This window comes from Lithobates pipiens, unplaced genomic scaffold (genome assembly GCF_037356315.1).
Source record: "Lithobates pipiens isolate NorthernLeopardFrog02 unplaced genomic scaffold, aLitPip1_a1.2 Scaffold_23, whole genome shotgun sequence".
Classification (NCBI taxonomy): domain Eukaryota; kingdom Metazoa; phylum Chordata; class Amphibia; order Anura; family Ranidae; genus Lithobates; species Lithobates pipiens.
In genome coordinates, this window is record NW_027507785.1 from 337,154,684 (window position 1) to 337,179,520 (window position 24,837).

General features: G+C 59.7%; 1 protein-coding gene across 2 annotated transcripts in view; it reads right to left on the minus strand.

Annotated features, from left to right (window-relative positions):
* GPBP1L1 (GC-rich promoter binding protein 1 like 1) overlaps positions 1–3,516 on the minus strand; it is a 120,810-nt gene extending 117,294 nt beyond the window's left edge. For both annotated transcript variants that reach the window (XM_077450817.1, XM_077450816.1), the window contains exon 1: positions 3,358–3,516. The gene's annotated coding sequence lies outside the window, so the exon portion shown is untranslated. The remainder of the gene's footprint in view (positions 1–3,357) is intronic.
* Between the last annotated feature and the right edge of the window lie 21,321 nt (positions 3,517–24,837).

Consider the following 24,837-nt stretch of genomic DNA (forward strand, 5'->3'; position numbering starts at 1 on the left):
CGATCCGGGGGGTCAGAGAGACCTCACATCTCATATTTACACTAAAATGCAATTTAAAAAAAATCGTCATTTGAATAAAATAAACCAAAATGTCCCTCTAAGAGCTATGGGCAATGACTTGGAGACAGGGGAGGGGCTTGGGGCTATCTTCCCCTCACTTGTTTCCATGTCAGGCCAGGGACAGGTCCAGATCGCCGTCACCGACCCGGCTCCTAACTTTTTTAGCTGGCTCCTAGATTCCAAGCAAATGTGTCACCCCCTGATGTAATGCTTACATGTTGAAGCACAATTCATTTTTCTATCCATGTTTATAATGAATCTCATCTACAATTCTGTTTTTTTATTGCATCAAAAATCCCAAAATAGAGGTTTGTTGATATTTTATAGGATGACGGGAATTACATATCCAGCTACACGACTCAATCTAACTTCTAACCATTTCCCTACCCGCCCTTTGTCATATGACGTCTGCAGGAACACTCTGTCCCTCCGGGCTGGCGTCACATGACGTCCTTGGCTTCCCGGCGGTATAGGGGGCACGCGCTGCATCACTCAGGAGCCGACGCGCATGCTCAGCGGCCGCTATATCCGCTGGGCACCGGCGATTGCTGGTGACAGAACAGGAACGTGGATCTGTGTGTGTAAACATACAGATCCATGGCCTGTCAGGGGAGTAGAGAAAGATCGTGTGTTCCTAGTATATATGAACACCAATCAGTCTCTTCCCCTAGTCAGTCGCATCGCAGTCGGAGTTAGAATCACTCCCTAGGTAACACAGTTAACCCCTTGATCGCCCCCTAGTGTTAACTCCTTCCCTTCCAATGACATTTATACAGTAATCAGTGCATATTTATAGCTCTGATCGCTATATAAGTGTCATTGGTTCCAAACTAGTGTCAAGTGTCCGATCTGTTCCTTGCAATCACGATAAAAAATAATAATAAAAATTGCAGATAAATCGCCATTACTAGTTAAAAAAAAAAAAAAAAAAAATTATAATAATAATAATAATAATAATAATAATAATAATAATGCCATAAATCTAACCCCCATTTAGTAGGCATTAAAAAACGTTTCCACAAACCAATCAATATAATGCTTTTGCGTTTTTTTTTTTTGCCAAAAAATATGTAGAATACATGTCTGCCTAATTCGAGGAATTTTTAATTTTTTTTTTTAATGGGATACGTAATATCAAAAAAGTAAGATAGTGTTTTTTTTTTCCAAAATTGTTGTAAAGGGCCGCTGCCATTGGTTTTTTTACTCCAAAATAATGGTTCAGCACTAATACATTAAAGCAAGCAATGGGCAACTCTCCCCAGAAAGAAAAGTATGATTGAAGCTGCACTCTCAGCACATTTGTTTGGTGTGAATGAGGACTTCACAATTCCAGTTCTGATCCCCGATCCCTACAATGCCGCGCTACACCAGGGAATGCGACTTTCCCCCGCCGTGGATTGGATTTAAATCATCATTTTGTTAAAGAGCAACTGACATCTCTGTCCTGCAGAGGCTCCTCCCCTGGTCCCCTGCTGGACCCTCCCCTGGGGCCCCGGTTGGACCCTACCCATGCACACCGTTGGCCCCTTCCCTGGGAACCCTGCTGGACCCTCCCCATGGAAGCCATCGGCCCCTCCCCTGGCAGTCCTATTCACTTTCATGGGACGGCTGGTGATGCGGCAGTGAGAAAAGGGGAGGGACGTGGCGGCAGCAGGTGATTGGACGCCCGCTAACAGGCACTGCCATGATGGATCTGGAATGACAGGTGCTCTTTGCAGGTCAAGACTCATTCTTGCTGGTAGGTAGAACCTTTAATGTTTGGAAATAATATGAAGGTTTCCTATTTAGAACAAAAAGCTGCCAGGTTAGTAAAACCCAATCTCCGGACCTATTCAATCGTACAGTTTGTAGTGTACACAGATATAAAAAGCAATGGGGTAAAAGAATTTTCCTGAACTTTGCTTTATCTTGTGATTACTGTGACATCAATGCAGCGCATGTTATCTCAGCTTGGATTCAATGAATGAGTTTACCAAAAAGTAAATATTGCAGAATATACAGCCTCCTGATACATAACTGAGCCCCATCTCATGCTGAACTCAATTATTAAATAGAAAACTATCCTTAGATAGATTTTTACTCCAAAATCATTTTATAAAAATAAATTTGACAAAATTTTTTTTAAAAATGTAAAGCGGAGGTCCGCCCTAAAGTGGACCTTCCGCTCATTGCAATCCTCCCCCCCTCCGGCGCCACAATTGGCACCTTTCAGGGGGGAGGGGGGTGCAGGTACCTGTACAGTACAGGTATCTGCACCTACTTCCGGGATAGCTCTCTGCGGAAAAGGGGCGTAGATTACGCCCCTTTCCGAAGGTCCCCCGCTGCCTGTTGGGAAACACACAGACCCCAGAGGCAGCGGGGTCCATCCTTATTGCGCAGCGCGACTTGCGCATGCGCAGTAGGGAACCCGGGAAATGAAGCCGAAAGGCTCCACTTCCTGATTCCCATACCCAAGATGGCGGCGGCAGCACCCGAGAGACGATCGAGAGATCAGCTTCGGGTGCCGACATCGCGGGCGCGCTGGACGGGTAAGTGTCACTATTTTAAAAGTCAGCAGCTGCAGTATTTGTAGCTGCTGGCTTTAAAAAAATAAAAAAATAAATAAATAAAAAGCAGCGGAACTCCCGGCGGACTTCCGCTTTAAATAATAAAAAAAATATATATATTTTTTTTTTTTAACTCATTGATTTAAATCCACCCTTCTTTCCACAGAGCACTGCAGAGTCCTGAACACACTGATCACTCTCAATAAAGTTACAAAAAAAAAAAAAAAAAAAACAGAGCAAAATGGGTTCTGATAAGTGTCCAGGCAATGAGCGTGGGGGAGGGGTGACATCACTTCAATGACATCAAACCATAGGATTGGAGGAGGGGTGACATCACTCCATTACATCATAGCACAGTATATAGAATTGGGGGAGGAGTGACATCACTACAATGACATCATAGCACAATATGTAGGATATCACTCAGAAGATGTTGGGGAGGGAGTGACATGCCCCAATGACGTCACATAATCACAAAGTTGGTGAAAGGTGCCATGGAATCATCTACACACTTAATTAGGCTCCAGTGACGTCACATATCAGTGTACACAGCTGGCGAGGGGGTGTCGTGCCTTCAATGACATCAAATGACGCAGTATAAGGCTGGGGGCGTGTCATGACATCACAGTGGAGGGTATACAGAGCTCCCCCACCCCCACAGAGAGACCATAACAAACAGCACATGGTGTGACTGGAGGTGGGGCCCCTCAGGAGAGGCGCCGGGGGCCCCAGGTCACATGACTCCTCTCACCTGTCAGTAGCGGTGTCCCCCCGGGGCCTCGTGTCACTCGGTAGAGCTCCTCTACGGCCTCCAGCCTCTGCCCGCTTCCTGCTCCACACAAACCATAACAAAGCGCGCACCAAAATGGCGTCCCTGAGCCTGACCATAGAGAGCACCACCCCCGACTAGACCGCCGGGGGACCCGCCTCTCTCTTACCAACTCCGCCCACAGCGACACCTGACGGTCAGAGGAGGAAAGAGCGCCGATCAGGGTAAAGAGCGGTGACGTCACCCTTTCTGACTGGAGGTCTTCTGTGGCGAGCTGAAGACAGCACGTGTATGCGGGCGCCATCTTGTGGTTGTCAGACACTCCCACGTGACAACATCTGATATCTTGTCTCCCACACACTTCTGGAATCACAAAAATAAATAACTATATAATATAATGTATAGAAATAATCTTCCCACCGTCCCCTGCCACCAGACACAGCTTCTCTCTTCCCACCGTCACCTGCCACCAGACACAGCTTCTCTCTTCCCACCGTCCCCTGCCACCAGACACAGCTTCTCTCTTCCCACCGTCCCCTGCCACCAAACGCAGCTTCTCTCTTCCCACCGTCCCCTGCCACCAGACACAGCGTGTCTCTTCCCACCGTCCCCTGCCACCAGACACAGCTTCTCTCTTCCCACCGTCCCCTACCACCAGACACAGCGTGTCTCTTCCCACCGTCCCCTGCCACCAGACACAGCTTCTCTCTTCCCACCGTCCCCTGCCACCAGACGCAGCTTCTCTCTTCCCACCGTCCCCTGCCACCAGACGCAGCTTCTCTCTTCCCACCGTCCCCTGCCACCAGACACAGCTTCTCTCTTCCCACCGTCCCCTGCCACCAGACGCAGCTTCTCTCTTCCCACCGTCACCTGCCACCAGACGCAGCTTCTCTCTTCCCACCGCCCCCTGCCACCAGACGCAGCTTCTCTCTTCCCACCGTCACCTGCCACCAGACGCAGCTTCTCTCTTCCCACCGCCCCCTGCCACCAGACACAGCGTGTCTCTTCCCACTGTCCCCTGCCACCAGACACAGCTTCTCTCTTCCCACCATCCCCTGCCACCAGACACAGCGTGTCTCTTCCCACCGTCCCCTGCCACCAGACACAGCTTCTCTCTTCCCACCGTCCCCTGCCACCAGACACAGCTTCTCTCTTCCCACCGTCCCCTACCACCAGACACAGCTTCTCTCTTCCCACCGTCCCCTGCCACCAGACACAGCGTGTCTCTTCCCACTGTCCCCTGCCACCAGACACAGCTTCTCTCTTCCCACCGTCACCTGCCACCAGACACAGCGTGTCTCTTCCCACTGTCCCCTGCCACCAGACACAGCGTGTCTCTTCCCACCGTCCCCTGCCACCAGACACAGCGTGTCTCTTCCCACCGTCACCTGCCACCAGACGCAGCTTCTCTCTTCCCACCGCCCCCTGCCACCAGACACAGCGTGTCTCTTCCCACCGTCACCTGCCACCAGACACAGCTTCTCTCTTCCCACCGTCCCCTGCCACCAGACACAGCTTCTCTCTTCCCACCGTCCCCTGCCACCAGACGCAGCTTCTCTCTTCCCACCGCCCCCTGCCACCAGACGCAGCTTCTCTCTTCCCACCGTCACCTGCCACCAGACACAGCTTCTCTCTTCCCACCGTCCCCTGCCACCAGACACAGCTTCTCTCTTCCCACCATCCCCTGCCACCAGACACAACTTCTCTCTTCCCACCGTCCCCTGCCACCAGACACAGCGTGTCTCTTCCCACCGTCCCCTGCCACCAGACACAGCGTGTCTCTTCCCACCGTCCCCTGCCACCAGACACAGCTTCTCTCTTCCCACCGTCCCCTGCCACCAGACGCAGCTTCTCTCTTCCCACCGTCCCCTGCCACCAGACACAGCTTCTCTCTTCCCACCGTCCCCTGCCACCAGACGCAGCTTCTCTCTTCCCACCGTCACCTGCCACCAGACGCAGCTTCTCTCTTCCCACCGCCCCCTGCCACCAGACACAGCGTGTCTCTTCCCACCGTCACCTGCCACCAGACACAGCGTGTCTCTTCCCACCGTCCCCTGCCACCAGACACAGCTTCTCTCTTCCCACCGTCCCCTACCACCAGACACAGCGTGTCTCTTCCCACCGTCCCCTGCCACCAAACGCAGCTTCTCTCTTCCCACCGTCCCCTGCCACCAGACACAGCTTCTCTCTTCCCACCGTCCCCTGCCACCAGACACAGCTTCTCTCTTCCCACTGTCCCCTGCCACCAGACGCAGCTTCTCTCTTCCCACCGTCCCCTGCCACCAGACACAGCTTCTCTCTTCCCACCGTCCCCTGCCACCAGACACAGCGTGTCTCTTCCCACCGTCCCCTGCCACCAGACACAGCTTCTCTCTTCCCACCGTCCCCTGCCACCAGACGCAGCTTCTCTCTTCCCACCGTCCCCTGCCACCAGACACAGCGTGTCTCTTCCCACCGTCACCTGCCACCAGACACAGCTTCTCTCTTCCCACCGTCACCTGCCACCAGACACAGCTTCTCTCTTCCCACCGTCCCCTGCCACCAGACACAGCTTCTCTCTTCCCACCGTCACCTGCCACCAGACACAGCTTCTCTCTTCCCACCGTCACCTGCCACCAGACACAGCTTCTCTCTTCCCACCGTCTCCTGCCACCAGACACAGCTTCTCTCTTCCCACCGTCACCTGCCACCAGACACAGCTTCTCTCTTCCCACCGTCCCCTGCCACCAGACACAGCGTGTCTCTTCCCACCGTCACCTGCCACCAGACACAGCTTCTCTCTTCCCACCGTCACCTGCCACCAGACACAGCTTCTCTCTTCCCACCGTCCCCTGCCACCAGACGCAGCTTCTCTCTTCCCACCGTCCCCTGCCACCAGACGCAGATTCTCTCTTCCCACTGTCCCCTGCCACCAGACACAGCTTCTCTCTTCCCACCGTCCCCTGCCACCAGACGCAGCTTCTCTCTTCCCACTGTCCCCTGCCACCAGACGCAGCTTCTCTCTTCCCACCGACCCCTGCCACCAGACACAGCTTTTCTCTTCCCACCGTCCCCTGCCACCAGACACAGCGTGTCTCTTCCCACCGTCCCCTGCCACCAGACACAGCTTCTCTCTTCCCACCGTCCCCTGCCACCAGACGCAGCTTCTCTCTTCCCACCGTCCCCTGCCACCAGACACAGCGTGTCTCTTCCCACCGTCACCTGCAACCAGACACAGCTTCTCTCTTCCCACCGTCACCTGCCACCAGACACAGCTTCTCTCTTCCCACCGTCCCCTGCCACCAGACGCAGCTTCTCTCTTCCCACCGTCCCCTGCCACCAGACGCAGCTTCTCTCTTCCCACCGTCCCCTGCCACCAGACACAGCTTCTCTCTTCCCACCGTCCCCTGCCACCAGACGCAGCTTCTCTCTTCCCACCGTCCCCTGCCACCAGACACAGCTTCTCTCTTCCCACCGTCCCCTGCCACCAGACACAGCTTCTCTCTTCCCACTGTCCCCTGACACCAGACACAGCTTCTCTCTTCCCACCGTCCCCTGCCACCAGACACAGCTTCTCTCTTCCCACCGTCCCCTGCCACCAGACACAGCTTCTCTCTTCCCACCGTCCCCTGCCACCAGACGCAGCTTCTCTCTTCCCACCGTCACCTGCCACCAGACGCAGCTTCTCTCTTCCCACCGCCCCCTGCCACCAGACACAGCGTGTCTCTTCCCACCGTCACCTGCCACCAGACACAGCTTCTCTCTTCCCACTGTCCCCTGCCACCAGACACAGCGTGTCTCTTCCCACCGTCCCCTGCCACCAGACACAGCGTGTCTCTTCCCACCGTCACCTGCCACCAGACGCAGCTTCTCTCTTCCCACCGCCCCCTGCCACCAGACACAGCGTGTCTCTTCCCACCGTCACCTGCCACCAGACACAGCTTCTCTCTTCCCACCGTCCCCTGCCACCAGACACAGCTTCTCTCTTCCCACCGTCCCCTGCCACCAGACGCAGCTTCTCTCTTCCCACCGCCCCCTGCCACCAGACGCAGCTTCTCTCTTCCCACCGTCACCTGCCACCAGACACAGCTTCTCTCTTCCCACCGTCCCCTGCCACCAGACACAGCTTCTCTCTTCCCACCATCCCCTGCCACCAGACACAACTTCTCTCTTCCCACCGTCCCCTGCCACCAGACACAGCGTGTCTCTTCCCACCGTCCCCTGCCACCAGACACAGCTTCTCTCTTCCCACCGTCCCCTGCCACCAGACACAGCTTCTCTCTTCCCACCGTCCCCTGCCACCAGACACAGCTTCTCTCTTCCCACCATCCCCTGCCACCAGACACAACTTCTCTCTTCCCACCGTCCCCTGCCACCAGACACAGCTTCTCTCTTCCCACCATCCCCTGCCACCAGACACAGCTTCTCTCTTCCCACCGTCCCCTGCCACCAGACACAGCTTCTCTCTTCCCACCGTCCCCTGCCACCAGACACAGCTTCTCTCTTCCCACCATCCCCTGCCACCAGACACAGCTTCTCTCTTCCCACCATCCCCTGCCACCAGACACAACTTCTCTCTTCCCACCGTCCCCTGCCACCAGACACAGCGTGTCTCTTCCCACCGTCACCTGCCACCAGACACAGCTTCTCTCTTCCCACCGTCACCTGCCACCAGACACAGCTTCTCTCTTCCCACCGTCTCCTGCCACCAGACACAGCTTCTCTCTTCCCACCGTCACCTGCCACCAGACACAGCTTCTCTCTTCCCACCGTCCCCTGCCACCAGACACAGCGTGTCTCTTCCCACCGTCACCTGCCACCAGACGCAGCTTCTCTCTTCCCACTGTCCCCTGCCACCAGACGCAGCTTCTCTCTTCCCACCGTCCCCTGCCACCAGACACAGCTTCTCTCTTCCCACCGTCCCCTGCCACCAGACACAGCGTGTCTCTTCCCACCGTCCCCTGCCACCAGACACAGCTTCTCTCTTCCCACCGTCCCCTGCCACCAGACGCAGCTTCTCTCTTCCCACCGTCCCCTGCCACCAGACACAGCGTGTCTCTTCCCACCGTCACCTGCCACCAGACACAGCTTCTCTCTTCCCACCGTCACCTGCCACCAGACACAGCTTCTCTCTTCCCACCGTCCCCTGCCACCAGACACAGCTTCTCTCTTCCCACCGTCACCTGCCACCAGACACAGCTTCTCTCTTCCCACCGTCTCCTGCCACCAGACACAGCTTCTCTCTTCCCACCGTCACCTGCCACCAGACACAGCTTCTCTCTTCCCACCGTCCCCTGCCACCAGACACAGCGTGTCTCTTCCCACCGTCACCTGCCACCAGACACAGCTTCTCTCTTCCCACCGTCACCTGCCACCAGACACAGCTTCTCTCTTCCCACCGTCCCCTGCCACCAGACGCAGCTTCTCTCTTCCCACCGTCCCCTGCCACCAGACGCAGCTTCTCTCTTCCCACCGTCCCCTGCCACCAGACACAGCTTCTCTCTTCCCACCGTCCCCTGCCACCAGACGCAGCTTCTCTCTTCCCACTGTCCCCTGCCACCAGACGCAGCTTCTCTCTTCCCACCGTCCCCTGCCACCAGACACAGCTTCTCTCTTCCCACCGTCCCCTGCCACCAGACACAGCGTGTCTCTTCCCACCGTCCCCTGCCACCAGACACAGCTTCTCTCTTCCCACCGTCCCCTGCCACCAGACGCAGCTTCTCTCTTCCCACCGTCCCCTGCCACCAGACACAGCGTGTCTCTTCCCACCGTCACCTGCAACCAGACACAGCTTCTCTCTTCCCACCGTCACCTGCCACCAGACACAGCTTCTCTCTTCCCACCGTCCCCTGCCACCAGACGCAGCTTCTCTCTTCCCACCGTCCCCTGCCACCAGACGCAGCTTCTCTCTTCCCACCGTCCCCTGCCACCAGACACAGCTTCTCTCTTCCCACCGTCCCCTGCCACCAGACGCAGCTTCTCTCTTCCCACCGTCCCCTGCCACCAGACACAGCTTCTCTCTTCCCACCGTCCCCTGCCACCAGACACAGCTTCTCTCTTCCCACTGTCCCCTGACACCAGACACAGCTTCTCTCTTCCCACCGTCCCCTGCCACCAGACACAGCTTCTCTCTTCCCACCGTCCCCTGCCACCAGACACAGCTTCTCTCTTCCCACCGTCCCCTGCCACCAGACGCAGCTTCTCTCTTCCCACCGTCACCTGCCACCAGACGCAGCTTCTCTCTTCCCACCGCCCCCTGCCACCAGACACAGCGTGTCTCTTCCCACCGTCACCTGCCACCAGACACAGCTTCTCTCTTCCCACTGTCCCCTGCCACCAGACACAGCGTGTCTCTTCCCACCGTCCCCTGCCACCAGACACAGCGTGTCTCTTCCCACCGTCACCTGCCACCAGACGCAGCTTCTCTCTTCCCACCGCCCCCTGCCACCAGACACAGCGTGTCTCTTCCCACCGTCACCTGCCACCAGACACAGCTTCTCTCTTCCCACCGTCCCCTGCCACCAGACACAGCTTCTCTCTTCCCACTGTCCCCTGCCACCAGACGCAGCTTCTCTCTTCCCACCGTCCCCTGCCACCAGACACAGCTTCTCTCTTCCCACCGTCCCCTGCCACCAGACACAGCGTGTCTCTTCCCACCGTCCCCTGCCACCAGACACAGCTTCTCTCTTCCCACCGTCCCCTGCCACCAGACGCAGCTTCTCTCTTCCCACCGTCCCCTGCCACCAGACACAGCGTGTCTCTTCCCACCGTCACCTGCAACCAGACACAGCTTCTCTCTTCCCACCGTCACCTGCCACCAGACACAGCTTCTCTCTTCCCACCGTCCCCTGCCACCAGACGCAGCTTCTCTCTTCCCACCGTCCCCTGCCACCAGACGCAGCTTCTCTCTTCCCACCGTCCCCTGCCACCAGACACAGCTTCTCTCTTCCCACCGTCCCCTGCCACCAGACACAGCTTCTCTCTTCCCACTGTCCCCTGACACCAGACACAGCTTCTCTCTTCCCACCGTCCCCTGCCACCAGACACAGCTTCTCTCTTCCCACCGTCCCCTGCCACCAGACACAGCTTCTCTCTTCCCACCGTCCCCTGCCACCAGACGCAGCTTCTCTCTTCCCACCGTCACCTGCCACCAGACGCAGCTTCTCTCTTCCCACCGCCCCCTGCCACCAGACACAGCGTGTCTCTTCCCACCGTCACCTGCCACCAGACACAGCTTCTCTCTTCCCACTGTCCCCTGCCACCAGACACAGCGTGTCTCTTCCCACCGTCCCCTGCCACCAGACACAGCGTGTCTCTTCCCACCGTCACCTGCCACCAGACGCAGCTTCTCTCTTCCCACCGCCCCCTGCCACCAGACACAGCGTGTCTCTTCCCACCGTCACCTGCCACCAGACACAGCTTCTCTCTTCCCACCGTCCCCTGCCACCAGACACAGCTTCTCTCTTCCCACCGTCCCCTGCCACCAGACGCAGCTTCTCTCTTCCCACCGCCCCCTGCCACCAGACGCAGCTTCTCTCTTCCCACCGTCACCTGCCACCAGACACAGCTTCTCTCTTCCCACCGTCCCCTGCCACCAGACACAGCTTCTCTCTTCCCACCATCCCCTGCCACCAGACACAACTTCTCTCTTCCCACCGTCCCCTGCCACCAGACACAGCGTGTCTCTTCCCACCGTCCCCTGCCACCAGACACAGCGTGTCTCTTCCCACCGTCCCCTGCCACCAGACACAGCTTCTCTCTTCCCACAGTCCCCTGCCACCAGACACAGCTTCTCTCTTCCCACCATCCCCTGCCACCAGACACAGCTTCTCTCTTCCCACCGTCCCCTGCCACCAGACACAGCTTCTCTCTTCCCACCATCCCCTGCCACCAGACACAGCTTCTCTCTTCCCACCGTCCCCTGCCACCAGACACAGCGTGTCTCTTCCCACCGTCCCCTGCCACCAGACACAGCTTCTCTCTTCCCACCGTCACCTGCCACCAGACACAGCTTCTCTCTTCCCACCGTCACCTGCCACCAGACACAGCTTCTCTCTTCCCACCGTCCCCTGCCACCAGACGCAGCTTCTCTCTTCCCACCGTCCCCTGCCACCAGACACAGCTTCTCTCTTCCCACCGTCCCCTGCCACCAGACACAGCTTCTCTCTTCCCACCGTCACCTGCCACCAGACACAGCTTCTCTCTTCCCACCATCCCCTGCCACCAGACACAGCGTGTCTCTTCCCACCGTCCCCTGTCACCAGACACAGCGTATCTCTTCCCACCGTCCCCTGCCACCAGACACAGCTTCTCTCTTCCCACCGTCCCCTGTCACCAGACACAGCGTGTCTCTTCCCACCGTCCCCTGCCACCAGACACAGCTTCTCTCTTCCCACCGTCCCCTGCCACCAGACGCAGCTTCTCTCTTCCCACCGTCCCCTGCCACCAGACACAGCTTCTCTCTTCCCACCGTCCCCTGCCACCAGACACAGCTTCTCTCTTCCCACCGTCCCCTGCCACCAGACGCAGCTTCTCTCTTCCCACCGTCCCCTGCCACCAGACACAGCTTCTCTCTTCCCACCGTCCCCTGCCACCAGACACAGCGTGTCTCTTCCCACCGTCACCTGCCACCAGACGCAGCTTCTCTCTTCCCACCGTCCCCTGGCACCAGACACAGCTTCTCTCTTCCCACCGTCCCCTGCCACCAGACACAGCTTCTCTCTTCCCACCGTCCCCTGCCACCAGACGCAGCTTCTCTCTTCCCACCGTCCCCTGCCACCAGACACAGCTTCTCTCTTCCCACCGTCACCTGCCACCAGACACAGCTTCTCTCTTCCCACCATCCCCTGCCACCAGACACAGCTTCTCTCTTCCCACCGTCCCCTGCCACCAGACACAGCTTCTCTCTTCCCACCGTCCCCTGCCACCAGACACAGCTTCTCTCTTCCCACCGTCCCCTGCCACCAGACACAGCTTCTCTCTTCCCACCGTCACCTGCCACCAGACACAGCTTCTCTCTTCCCACCATCCCCTGCCACCAGACACAGCGTGTCTCTTCCCACCGTCCCCTGCCACCAGACACAGCGTGTCTCTTCCCACCGTCCCCTGCCACCAGACACAGCTTCTCTCTTCCCACCGTCCCCTGTCACCAGACACAGCGTGTCTCTTCCCACCGTCCCCTGCCACCAGACACAGCTTCTCTCTTCCCACCGTCCCCTGTCACCAGACACAGCGTGTCTCTTCCCACCGTCCCCTGCCACCAGACACAGCTTCTCTCTTCCCACCGTCCCCTGTCACCAGACACAGCTTCTCTCTTCCCACCGTCCCCTGCCACCAGACACAGCTTCTCTCTTCCCACCGTCACCTGCCACCAGACACAGCTTCTCTCTTCCCACCGTCCCCTGCCACCAGACGCAGCTTCTCTCTTCCCACCGTCCCCTGCCACCAGACACAGCTTCTCTCTTCCCACCGTCCCCTGCCACCAGACACAGCGTGTCTCTTCCCACCGTCACCTGCCACCAGACGCATCTTCTCTCTTCCCACCGTCCCCTGCCACCAGACACAGCTTCTCTCTTCCCACCATCCCCTGCCACCAGACACAGCTTCTCTCTTCCCACCGTCCCCTGCCACCAGACACAGCTTCTCTCTTCCCACCATCCCCTGCCACCAGACACAGCTTCTCTCTTCCCACCGTCCCCTGCCACCAGACACAGCGTGTCTCTTCCCACCGTCACCTGCCACCAGACGCAGCTTCTCTCTTCCCACCGTCCCCTGCCACCAGACACAGCTTCTCTCTTCCCACCGTCCCCTGCCACCAGACGCAGCTTCTCTCTTCCCACCGTCCCCTGCCACCAGACGCAGCTTCTCTCTTCTCACCGTCCCCTGCCACCAGACACAGCTTCTCTCTTCCCACCGTCCCCTGCCACCAGACGCAGCTTCTCTCTTCCCACCGCCCCCTGCCACCAGACACAGCGTGTCTCTTCCCACCGTCCCCTGCCACCAGACACAGCTTCTCTCTTCCCACCGTCCCCTGCCACCAGACACAGCTTCTCTCTTCCCACCGTCACCTGCCACCAGACGCAGCTTCTCTCTTCCCACCGTCCCCTGCCACCAGACACAGCTTCTCTCTTCCCACCGTCCCCTGCCACCAGACACAGCTTCTCTCTTCCCACCGTCACCTGCCACCAGACACAGCTTCTCTCTTCCCACCGTCACCTGCCACCAGACACAGCTTCTCTCTTCCCACCGTCACCTGCCACCAGACACAGCTTCTCTCTTCCCACCGTCTCCTGCCACCAGACACAGCTTCTCTCTTCCCACCGTCACCTGCCACCAGACACAGCTTCTCTCTTCCCACCGTCCCCTGCCACCAGACACAGCGTGTCTCTTCCCACCGTCACCTGCCACCAGACACAGCTTCTCTCTTCCCACTGTCCCCTGCCACCAGACGCAGCTTCTCTCTTCCCACCGTCCCCTGCCACCAGACACAGCTTCTCTCTTCCCACCGTCCCCTGCCACCAGACACAGCGTGTCTCTTCCCACCGTCCCCTGCCACCAGACACAGCTTCTCTCTTCCCACCGTCCCCTGCCACCAGACGCAGCTTCTCTCTTCCCACCGTCCCCTGCCACCAGACACAGCGTGTCTCTTCCCACCGTCACCTGCCACCAGACACAGCTTCTCTCTTCCCACCGTCACCTGCCACCAGACACAGCTTCTCTCTTCCCACCGTCCCCTGCCACCAGACACAGCTTCTCTCTTCCCACCGTCACCTGCCACCAGACACAGCTTCTCTCTTCCCACCGTCACCTGCCACCAGACACAGCTTCTCTCTTCCCACCGTCTCCTGCCACCAGACACAGCTTCTCTCTTCCCACCGTCACCTGCCACCAGACACAGCTTCTCTCTTCCCACCGTCCCCTGCCACCAGACACAGCGTGTCTCTTCCCACCGTCACCTGCCACCAGACACAGCTTCTCTCTTCCCACCGTCACCTGCCACCAGACACAGCTTCTCTCTTCCCACCGTCCCCTGCCACCAGACGCAGCTTCTCTCTTCCCACCGTCCCCTGCCACCAGACGCAGCTTCTCTCTTCCCACCGTCCCCTGCCACCAGACACAGCTTCTCTCTTCCCACCGTCCCCTGCCACCAGACGCAGCTTCTCTCTTCCCACTGTCCCCTGCCACCAGACGCAGCTTCTCTCTTCCCACCGTCCCCTGCCACCAGACACAGCTTCTCTCTTCCCACCGTCCCCTGCCACCAGACACAGCGTGTCTCTTCCCACCGTCCCCTGCCACCAGACACAGCTTCTCTCTTCCCACCGTCCCCTGCCACCAGACGCAGCTTCTCTCTTCCCACCGTCCCCTGCCACCAGACACAGCGTGTCTCTTCCCACCGTCACCTGCAACCAGACACAGCTTCTCTCTTCCCACCGTCACCTGCCACCAGACACAGCTTCTCTCTTCCCACCGTCCCCTGCCACCAGACGCAGCTTCTCTCTTCCCACCGTCCCCTGCCACCAGACGCAGCTTCTCTCTTCCCACCGTCCCCTGCCACCAGACGCAGCTTCTCTCTTCCCACCGTCCCCTGCCACCAGACGCAGCTTCTCTCTTCCCACCGTCCCCTGCCACCAGACACAGCTTCTCTCTTCCCACCGTCCCCTGCCACCAGACACAGCTTCTCTCTTCCCACTGTCCCCTGACACCAGACACAGCTTCTCTCTTCCCACCGTCCCCTGCCACCAGACACAGCTTCTCTCTTCCCACCGTCCCCTGCCACCAGACACAGCTTCTCTCTTCCCACCGTCCCCTGCCACCAGACGCAGCTTCTCTCTTCCCACCGTCACCTGCCACCAGACGCAGCTTCTCTCTTCCCACCGCCCCCTGCCACCAGACACAGCGTGTCTCTTCCCACCGTCACCTGCCACCAGACACAGCTTCTCTCTTCCCACTGTCCCCTGCCACCAGACACAGCGTGTCTCTTCCCACCGTCCCCTGCCACCAGACACAGCGTGTCTCTTCCCACCGTCACCTGCCACCAGACGCAGCTTCTCTCTTCCCACCGCCCCCTGCCACCAGACACAGCGTGTCTCTTCCCACCGTCACCTGCCACCAGACACAGCTTCTCTCTTCCCACCGTCCCCTGCCACCAGACACAGCTTCTCTCTTCCCACCGTCCCCTGCCACCAGACGCAGCTTCTCTCTTCCCACCGCCCCCTGCCACCAGACGCAGCTTCTCTCTTCCCACCGTCACCTGCCACCAGACACAGCTTCTCTCTTCCCACCGTCCCCTGCCACCAGACACAGCTTCTCTCTTCCCACCATCCCCTGCCACCAGACACAACTTCTCTCTTCCCACCGTCCCCTGCCACCAGACACAGCGTGTCTCTTCCCACCGTCCCCTGCCACCAGACACAGCTTCTCTCTTCCCACCGTCCCCTGCCACCAGACACAGCTTCTCTCTTCCCACCGTCCCCTGCCACCAGACACAGCTTCTCTCTTCCCACCATCCCCTGCCACCAGACACAACTTCTCTCTTCCCACCGTCCCCTGCCACCAGACACAGCTTCTCTCTTCCCACCATCCCCTGCCACCAGACACAGCTTCTCTCTTCCCACCGTCCCCTGCCACCAGACACAGCTTCTCTCTTCCCACCGTCCCCTGCCACCAGACACAGCTTCTCTCTTCCCACCATCCCCTGCCACCAGACACAGCTTCTCTCTTCCCACCATCCCCTGCCACCAGACACAACTTCTCTCTTCCCACCGTCCCCTGCCACCAGACACAGCGTGTCTCTTCCCACCGTCACCTGCCACCAGACACAGCTTCTCTCTTCCCACCGTCACCTGCCACCAGACACAGCTTCTCTCTTCCCACCGTCACCTGCCACCAGACACAGCTTCTCTCTTCCCACCGTCTCCTGCCACCAGACACAGCTTCTCTCTTCCCACCGTCACCTGCCACCAGACACAGCTTCTCTCTTCCCACCGTCCCCTGCCACCAGACACAGCATGTCTCTTCCCACCGTCACCTGCCACCAGACGCAGCTTCTCTCTTCCCACTGTCCCCTGCCACCAGACGCAGCTTCTCTCTTCCCACCGTCCCCTGCCACCAGACACAGCTTCTCTCTTCCCACCGTCCCCTGCCACCAGACACAGCGTGTCTCTTCCCACCGTCCCCTGCCACCAGACACAGCTTCTCTCTTCCCACCGTCCCCTGCCACCAGACGCAGCTTCTCTCTTCCCACCGTCCCCTGCCACCAGACACAGCGTGTCTCTTCCCACCGTCACCTGCCACCAGACACAGCTTCTCTCTTCCCACCGTCACCTGCCACCAGACACAGCTTCTCTCTTCCCACCGTCCCCTGCCACCAGACACAGCTTCTCTCTTCCCACCGTCACCTGCCACCAGACACAGCTTCTCTCTTCCCACCGTCACCTGCCACCAGACACAGCTTCTCTCTTCCCACCGTCTCCTGCCACCAGACACAGCTTCTCTCTTCCCACCGTCACCTGCCACCAGACACAGCTTCTCTCTTCCCACCGTCCCCTGCCACCAGACACAGCGTGTCTCTTCCCACCGTCACCTGCCACCAGACACAGCTTCTCTCTTCCCACCGTCACCTGCCACCAGACACAGCTTCTCTCTTCCCACCGTCCCCTGCCACCAGACGCAGCTTCTCTCTTCCCACCGTCCCCTGCCACCAGACGCAGCTTCTCTCTTCCCACCGTCCCCTGCCACCAGGCACAGCTTCTCTCTTCCCACCGTCCCCTGCCACCAGACGCAGCTTCTCTCTTCCCACCGTCCCCTGCCACCAGACGCAGCTTCTCTCTTCCCACCGTCCCCTGCCACCAGACACAGCTTCTCTCTTCCCACCGTCCCCTGCCACCAGACGCAGCTTCTCTCTTCCCACTGTCCCCTGCCACCAGACGCAGCTTCTCTCTTCCCACCGTCCCCTGCCACCAGACACAGCTTCTCTCTTCCCACCGTCCCCTGCCACCAGACACAGCGTGTCTCTTCCCACCGTCCCCTGCCACCAGACACAGCTTCTCTCTTCCCACCGTCCCCTGCCACCAGACGCAGCTTCTCTCTTCCCACCGTCCCCTGCCACCAGACACAGCGTGTCTCTTCCCACCGTCACCTGCAACCAGACACAGCTTCTCTCTTCCCACCGTCACCTGCCACCAGACACAGCTTCTCTCTTCCCACCGTCCCCTGCCACCAGACGCAGCTTCTCTCTTCCCACCGTCCCCTGCCACCAGACGCAGCTTCTCTCTTCCCACCGTCCCCTGCCACCAGACACAGCTTCTCTCTTCCCACCGTCCCCTGCCACCAGACGCAGCTTCTCTCTTCCCACCGTCCCCTGCCACCAGACACAGCTTCTCTCTTCCCACCGTCCCCTGCCACCAGACACAGCTTCTCTCTTCCCACTGTCCCCTGACACCAGACACAGCTTCTCTCTTCCCACCGTCCCCTGCCACCAGACACAGCTTCTCTCTTCCCACCGTCCCCTGCCACCAGACACAGCTTCTCTCTTCCCACCGTCCCCTGCCACCAGACGCAGCTTCTCTCTTCCCACCGTCACCTGCCACCAGACGCAGCTTCTCTCTTCCCACCGCCCCCTGCCACCAGACACAGCGTGTCTCTTCCCACCGTCACCTGCCACCAGACACAGCTTCTCTCTTCCCACTGTCCCCTGCCACCAGACACAGCGTGTCTCTTCCCACCATCCCCTGCCACCAGACACAGCGTGTCTCTTCCCACCGTCACCTGCCACCAGACGCAGCTTCTCTCTTCCCACCGCCCCCTGCCACCAGACACAGCGTGTCTCTTCCCACCGTCACCTGCCACCAGACACAGCTTCTCTCTTCCCACCGTCCCCTGCCACCAGACACAGCTTCTCTCTTCCCACCGTCCCCTGCCACCAGACGCAGCTTCTCTCTTCCCACCGCCCCCTGCCACCAGACGCAGCTTCTCTCTTCCCACCGTCACCTGCCACCAGACACAGCTTCTCTCTTCCCACCGTCCCCTGCCACCAGACACAGCTTCTCTCTTCCCACCATCCCCTGCCACCAGACACAACTTCTCTCTTCCCACCGTCCCCTGCCACCAGACACAGCGTGTCTCTTCCCACCGTCCCCTGCCACCAGACACAGCTTCTCTCTTCCCACCGTCCCCTGCCACCAGACACAGCTTCTCTCTTCCCACCGTCCCCTGCCACCAGACACAGCTTCTCTCTTCCCACCATCCCCTGCCACCAGACACAACTTCTCTCTTCCCACCGTCCCCTGCCACCAGACACAGCTTCTCTCTTCCCACCATCCCCTGCCACCAGACACAGCTTCTCTCTTCCCACCGTCCCCTGCCACCAGACACAGCTTCTCTCTTCCCACCGTCCCCTGCCACCAGACACAGCTTCTCTCTTCCCACCATCCCCTGCCACCAGACACAGCTTCTCTCTTCCCACCATCCCCTGCCACCAGACACAACTTCTCTCTTCCCACCGTCCCCTGCCACCAGACACAGCGTGTCTCTTCCCACCGTCACCTGCCACCAGACACAGCTTCTCTCTTCCCACCGTCACCTGCCACCAGACACAGCTTCTCTCTTCCCACCGTCACTTGCCACCAGACACAGCTTCTCTCTTCCCACCGTCTCCTGCCACCAGACACAGCTTCCCTCTTCCCACCGTCACCTGCCACCAGACACAGCTTCTCTCTTCCCACCGTCCCCTGCCACCAGACACAGCGTGTCTCTTCCCACCGTCACCTGCCACCAGACGCAGCTTCTCTCTTCCCACTGTCCCCTGCCACCAGACGCAGCTTCTCTCTTCCCACCGTCCCCTGCCACCAGACACAGCTTCTCTCTTCCCACCGTCCCCTGCCACCAGACACAGCGTGTCTCTTCCCACCGTCCCCTGCCACCAGACACAGCTTCTCTCTTCCCACCGTCCCCTGCCACCAGACGCAGCTTCTCTCTTCCCACCGTCCCCTGCCACCAGACACAGCGTGTCTCTTCCCACCGTCACCTGCCACCAGACACAGCTTCTCTCTTCCCACCGTCACCTGCCACCAGACACAGCTTCTCTCTTCCCACCGTCCCCTGCCACCAGACACAGCTTCTCTCTTCCCACCGTCACCTGCCACCAGACACAGCTTCTCTCTTCCCACCGTCACCTGCCACCAGACACAGCTTCTCTCTTCCCACCGTCTCCTGCCACCAGACACAGCTTCTCTCTTCCCACCGTCACCTGCCACCAGACACAGCTTCTCTCTTCCCACCGTCCCCTGCCACCAGACACAGCGTGTCTCTTCCCACCGTCACCTGCCACCAGACACAGCTTCTCTCTTCCCACCGTCACCTGCCACCAGACACAGCTTCTCTCTTCCCACCGTCCCCTGCCACCAGACGCAGCTTCTCTCTTCCCACCGTCCCCTGCCTCCAGACGCAGCTTCTCTCTTCCCACCGTCCCCTGCCACCAGACACAGCTTCTCTCTTCCCACCGTCCCCTGCCACCAGACGCAGCTTCTCTCTTCCCACTGTCCCCTGCCACCAGACGCAGCTTCTCTCTTCCCACCGTCCCCTGCCACCAGACACAGCTTCTCTCTTCCCACCGTCCCCTGCCACCAGACACAGCGTGTCTCTTCCCACCGTCCCCTGCCACCAGACACAGCTTCTCTCTTCCCACCGTCCCCTGCCACCAGACGCAGCTTCTCTCTTCCCACCGTCCCCTGCCACCAGACACAGCGTGTCTCTTCCCACCGTCACCTGCAACCAGACACAGCTTCTCTCTTCCCACCGTCACCTGCCACCAGACACAGCTTCTCTCTTCCCACCGTCCCCTGCCACCAGACGCAGCTTCTCTCTTCCCACCGTCCCCTGCCACCAGACGCAGCTTCTCTCTTCCCACCGTCCCCTGCCACCAGACACAGCTTCTCTCTTCCCACCGTCCCCTGCCACCAGACGCAGCTTCTCTCTTCCCACCGTCCCCTGCCACCAGACACAGCTTCTCTCTTCCCACCGTCCCCTGCCACCAGACACAGCTTCTCTCTTCCCACTGTCCCCTGACACCAGACACAGCTTCTCTCTTCCCACCGTCCCCTGCCACCAGACACAGCTTCTCTCTTCCCACCGTCCCCTGCCACCAGACACAGCTTCTCTCTTCCCACCGTCCCCTGCCACCAGACGCAGCTTCTCTCTTCCCACCGTCACCTGCCACCAGACGCAGCTTCTCTCTTCCCACCGCCCCCTGCCACCAGACACAGCGTGTCTCTTCCCACCGTCACCTGCCACCAGACACAGCTTCTCTCTTCCCACTGTCCCCTGCCACCAGACACAGCGTGTCTCTTCCCACCGTCCCCTGCCACCAGACACAGCGTGTCTCTTCCCACCGTCACCTGCCACCAGACGCAGCTTCTCTCTTCCCACCGCCCCCTGCCACCAGACACAGCGTGTCTCTTCCCACCGTCACCTGCCACCAGACACAGCTTCTCTCTTCCCACCGTCCCCTGCCACCAGACACAGCTTCTCTCTTCCCACCGTCCCCTGCCACCAGACGCAGCTTCTCTCTTCCCACCGCCCCCTGCCACCAGACGCAGCTTCTCTCTTCCCACCGTCACCTGCCACCAGACACAGCTTCTCTCTTCCCACCGTCCCCTGCCACCAGACACAGCTTCTCTCTTCCCACCATCCCCTGCCACCAGACACAACTTCTCTCTTCCCACCGTCCCCTGCCACCAGACACAGCGTGTCTCTTCCCACCGTCCCCTGCCACCAGACACAGCGTGTCTCTTCCCACCGTCCCCTGCCACCAGACACAGCTTCTCTCTTCCCACCGTCCCCTGCCACCAGACACAGCTTCTCTCTTCCCACCATCCCCTGCCACCAGACACAGCTTCTCTCTTCCCACCGTCCCCTGCCACCAGACACAGCTTCTCTCTTCCCACCATCCCCTGCCACCAGACACAGCTTCTCTCTTCCCACCGTCCCCTGCCACCAGACACAGCGTGTCTCTTCCCACCGTCCCCTGCCACCAGACACAGCTTCTCTCTTCCCACCGTCACCTGCCACCAGACACAGCTTCTCTCTTCCCACCGTCACCTGCCACCAGACACAGCTTCTCTCTTCCCACCGTCCCCTGCCACCAGACGCAGCTTCTCTCTTCCCACCGTCCCCTGCCACCAGACACAGCTTCTCTCTTCCCACCGTCCCCTGCCACCAGACACAGCTTCTCTCTTCCCACCGTCACCTGCCACCAGACACAGCTTCTCTCTTCCCACCATCCCCTGCCACCAGACACAGCGTGTCTCTTCCCACCGTCCCCTGTCACCAGACACAGCGTATCTCTTCCCACCGTCCCCTGCCACCAGACACAGCTTCTCTCTTCCCACCGTCCCCTGTCACCAGACACAGCGTGTCTCTTCCCACCGTCCCCTGCCACCAGACACAGCTTCTCTCTTCCCACCGTCCCCTGCCACCAGACGCAGCTTCTCTCTTCCCACCGTCCCCTGCCACCAGACACAGCTTCTCTCTTCCCACCGTCACCTGCCACCAGACGCAGCTTCTCTCTTCCCACCGTCCCCTGCCACCAGACACAGCTTCTCTCTTCCCACCGTCCCCTGCCACCAGACACAGCTTCTCTCTTCCCACCGTCCCCTGCCACCAGACGCAGCTTCTCTCTTCCCACCGTCCCCTGCCACCAGACACAGCTTCTCTCTTCCCACCGTCACCTGCCACCAGACACAGCTTCTCTCTTCCCACCATCCCCTGCCACCAGACACAGCTTCTCTCTTCCCACCGTCCCCTGCCACCAGACACAGCTTCTCTCTTCCCACCGTCCCCTGCCACCAGACACAGCTTCTCTCTTCCCACCGTCCCCTGCCACCAGACACAGCTTCTCTCTTCCCACCGTCACCTGCCACCAGACACAGCTTCTCTCTTCCCACCATCCCCTGCCACCAGACACAGCGTGTCTCTTCCCACCGTCCCCTGCCACCAGACACAGCGTGTCTCTTCCCACCGTCCCCTGCCACCAGACACAGCTTCTCTCTTCCCACCGTCCCCTGTCACCAGACACAGCGTGTCTCTTCCCACCGTCCCCTGCCACCAGACACAGCTTCTCTCTTCCCACCGTCCCCTGTCACCAGACACAGCGTGTCTCTTCCCACCGTCCCCTGCCACCAGACACAGCTTCTCTCTTCCCACCGTCCCCTGTCACCAGACACAGCTTCTCTCTTCCCACCGTCCCCTGCCACCAGACACAGCTTCTCTCTTCCCACCGTCACCTGCCACCAGACACAGCTTCTCTCTTCCCACCGTCCCCTGCCACCAGACGCAGCTTCTCTCTTCCCACCGTCCCCTGCCACCAGACACAGCTTCTCTCTTCCCACCGTCCCCTGCCACCAGACACAGCGTGTCTCTTCCCACCGTCACCTGCCACCAGACGCATCTTCTCTCTTCCCACCGTCCCCTGCCACCAGACACAGCTTCTCTCTTCCCACCATCCCCTGCCACCAGACACAGCTTCTCTCTTCCCACCGTCCCCTGCCACCAGACACAGCTTCTCTCTTCCCACCATCCCCTGCCACCAGACACAGCTTCTCTCTTCCCACCGTCCCCTGCCACCAGACACAGCGTGTCTCTTCCCACCGTCCCCTGCCACCAGACACAGCTTCTCTCTTCCCACCGTCACCTGCCACCAGACACAGCTTCTCTCTTCCCACCGTCCCCTGCCACCAGACACAGCTTCTCTCTTCCCACCGTCCCCTGCCACCAGACACAGCTTCTCTCTTCCCACCGTCCCCTGCCACCAGACGCAGCTTCTCTCTTCCCACCGTCCCCTGCCACCAGACACAGCTTCTCTCTTCCCACCGTCCCCTGCCACCAGACACAGCGTGTCTCTTCCCACCGTCACCTGCCACCAGACGCAGCTTCTCTCTTCCCACCGTCCCCTGCCACCAGACACAGCTTCTCTCTTCCCACCGTCCCCTGCCACCAGACACAGCTTCTCTCTTCCCACCGTCCCCTGCCACCAGACGCAGCTTCTCTCTTCCCACCGTCCCCTGCCACCAGACACAGCTTCTCTCTTCCCACCGTCACCTGCCACCAGACACAGCTTCTCTCTTCCCACCATCCCCTGCCACCAGACACAGCTTCTCTCTTCCCACCGTCCCCTGCCACCAGACACAGCTTCTCTCTTCCCACCGTCCCCTGCCACCAGACACAGCTTCTCTCTTCCCACCGTCCCCTGCCACCAGACACAGCTTCTCTCTTCCCACCGTCACCTGCCACCAGACACAGCTTCTCTCTTCCCACCATCCCCTGCCACCAGACACAGCGTGTCTCTTCCCACCGTCCCCTGCCACCAGACACAGCGTGTCTCTTCCCACCGTCCCCTGCCACCAGACACAGCTTCTCTCTTCCCACCGTCCCCTGTCACCAGACACAGCGTGTCTCTTCCCACCGTCCCCTGCCACCAGACACAGCTTCTCTCTTCCCACCGTCCCCTGTCACCAGACACAGCGTGTCTCTTCCCACCGTCCCCTGCCACCAGACACAGCTTCTCTCTTCCCACCGTCCCCTGTCACCAGACACAGCTTCTCTCTTCCCACCGTCCCCTGCCACCAGACACAGCTTCTCTCTTCCCACCGTCACCTGCCACCAGACACAGCTTCTCTCTTCCCACCGTCCCCTGCCACCAGACGCAGCTTCTCTCTTCCCACCGTCCCCTGCCACCAGACACAGCTTCTCTCTTCCCACCGTCCCCTGCCACCAGACACAGCGTGTCTCTTCCCACCGTCACCTGCCACCAGACGCATCTTCTCTCTTCCCACCGTCCCCTGCCACCAGACACAGCTTCTCTCTTCCCACCGTCCCCTGCCACCAGACACAGCGTGTCTCTTCCCACCGTCACCTGCCACCAGACGCATCTTCTCTCTTCCCACCGTCCCCTGCCACCAGACACAGCTTCTCTCTTCCCACCGTCCCCTGCCACCAGACACAGCTTCTCTCTTCCCACCGTCCCCTGCCACCAGACGCAGCTTCTCTCTTCCCACCGTCCCCTGCCACCAGACACAGCTTCTCTCTTCCCACCGTCACCTGCCACCAGACACAGCTTCTCTCTTCCCACCATCCCCTGCCACCAGACACAGCTTCTCTCTTCCCACCGTCCCCTGCCACCAGACACAGCTTCTCTCTTCCCACCGTCCCCTGCCACCAGACACAGCTTCTCTCTTCCCACCGTCCCCTGCCACCAGACACAGCTTCTCTCTTCCCACCGTCACCTGCCACCAGACACAGCTTCTCTCTTCCCACCGTCACCTGCCACCAGACGCAGCTTCTCTCTTCCCACCGTCCCCTGCCACCAAACGCAGCTTCTCTCTTCCCACCGTCCCCTGCCACCAGACGCAGCTTCTCTCTTCCCACCGTCCCCTGCCACCAGACGCAGCTTCTCTCTTCCCACCGTCCCCTGCCACCAGACGCAGCTTC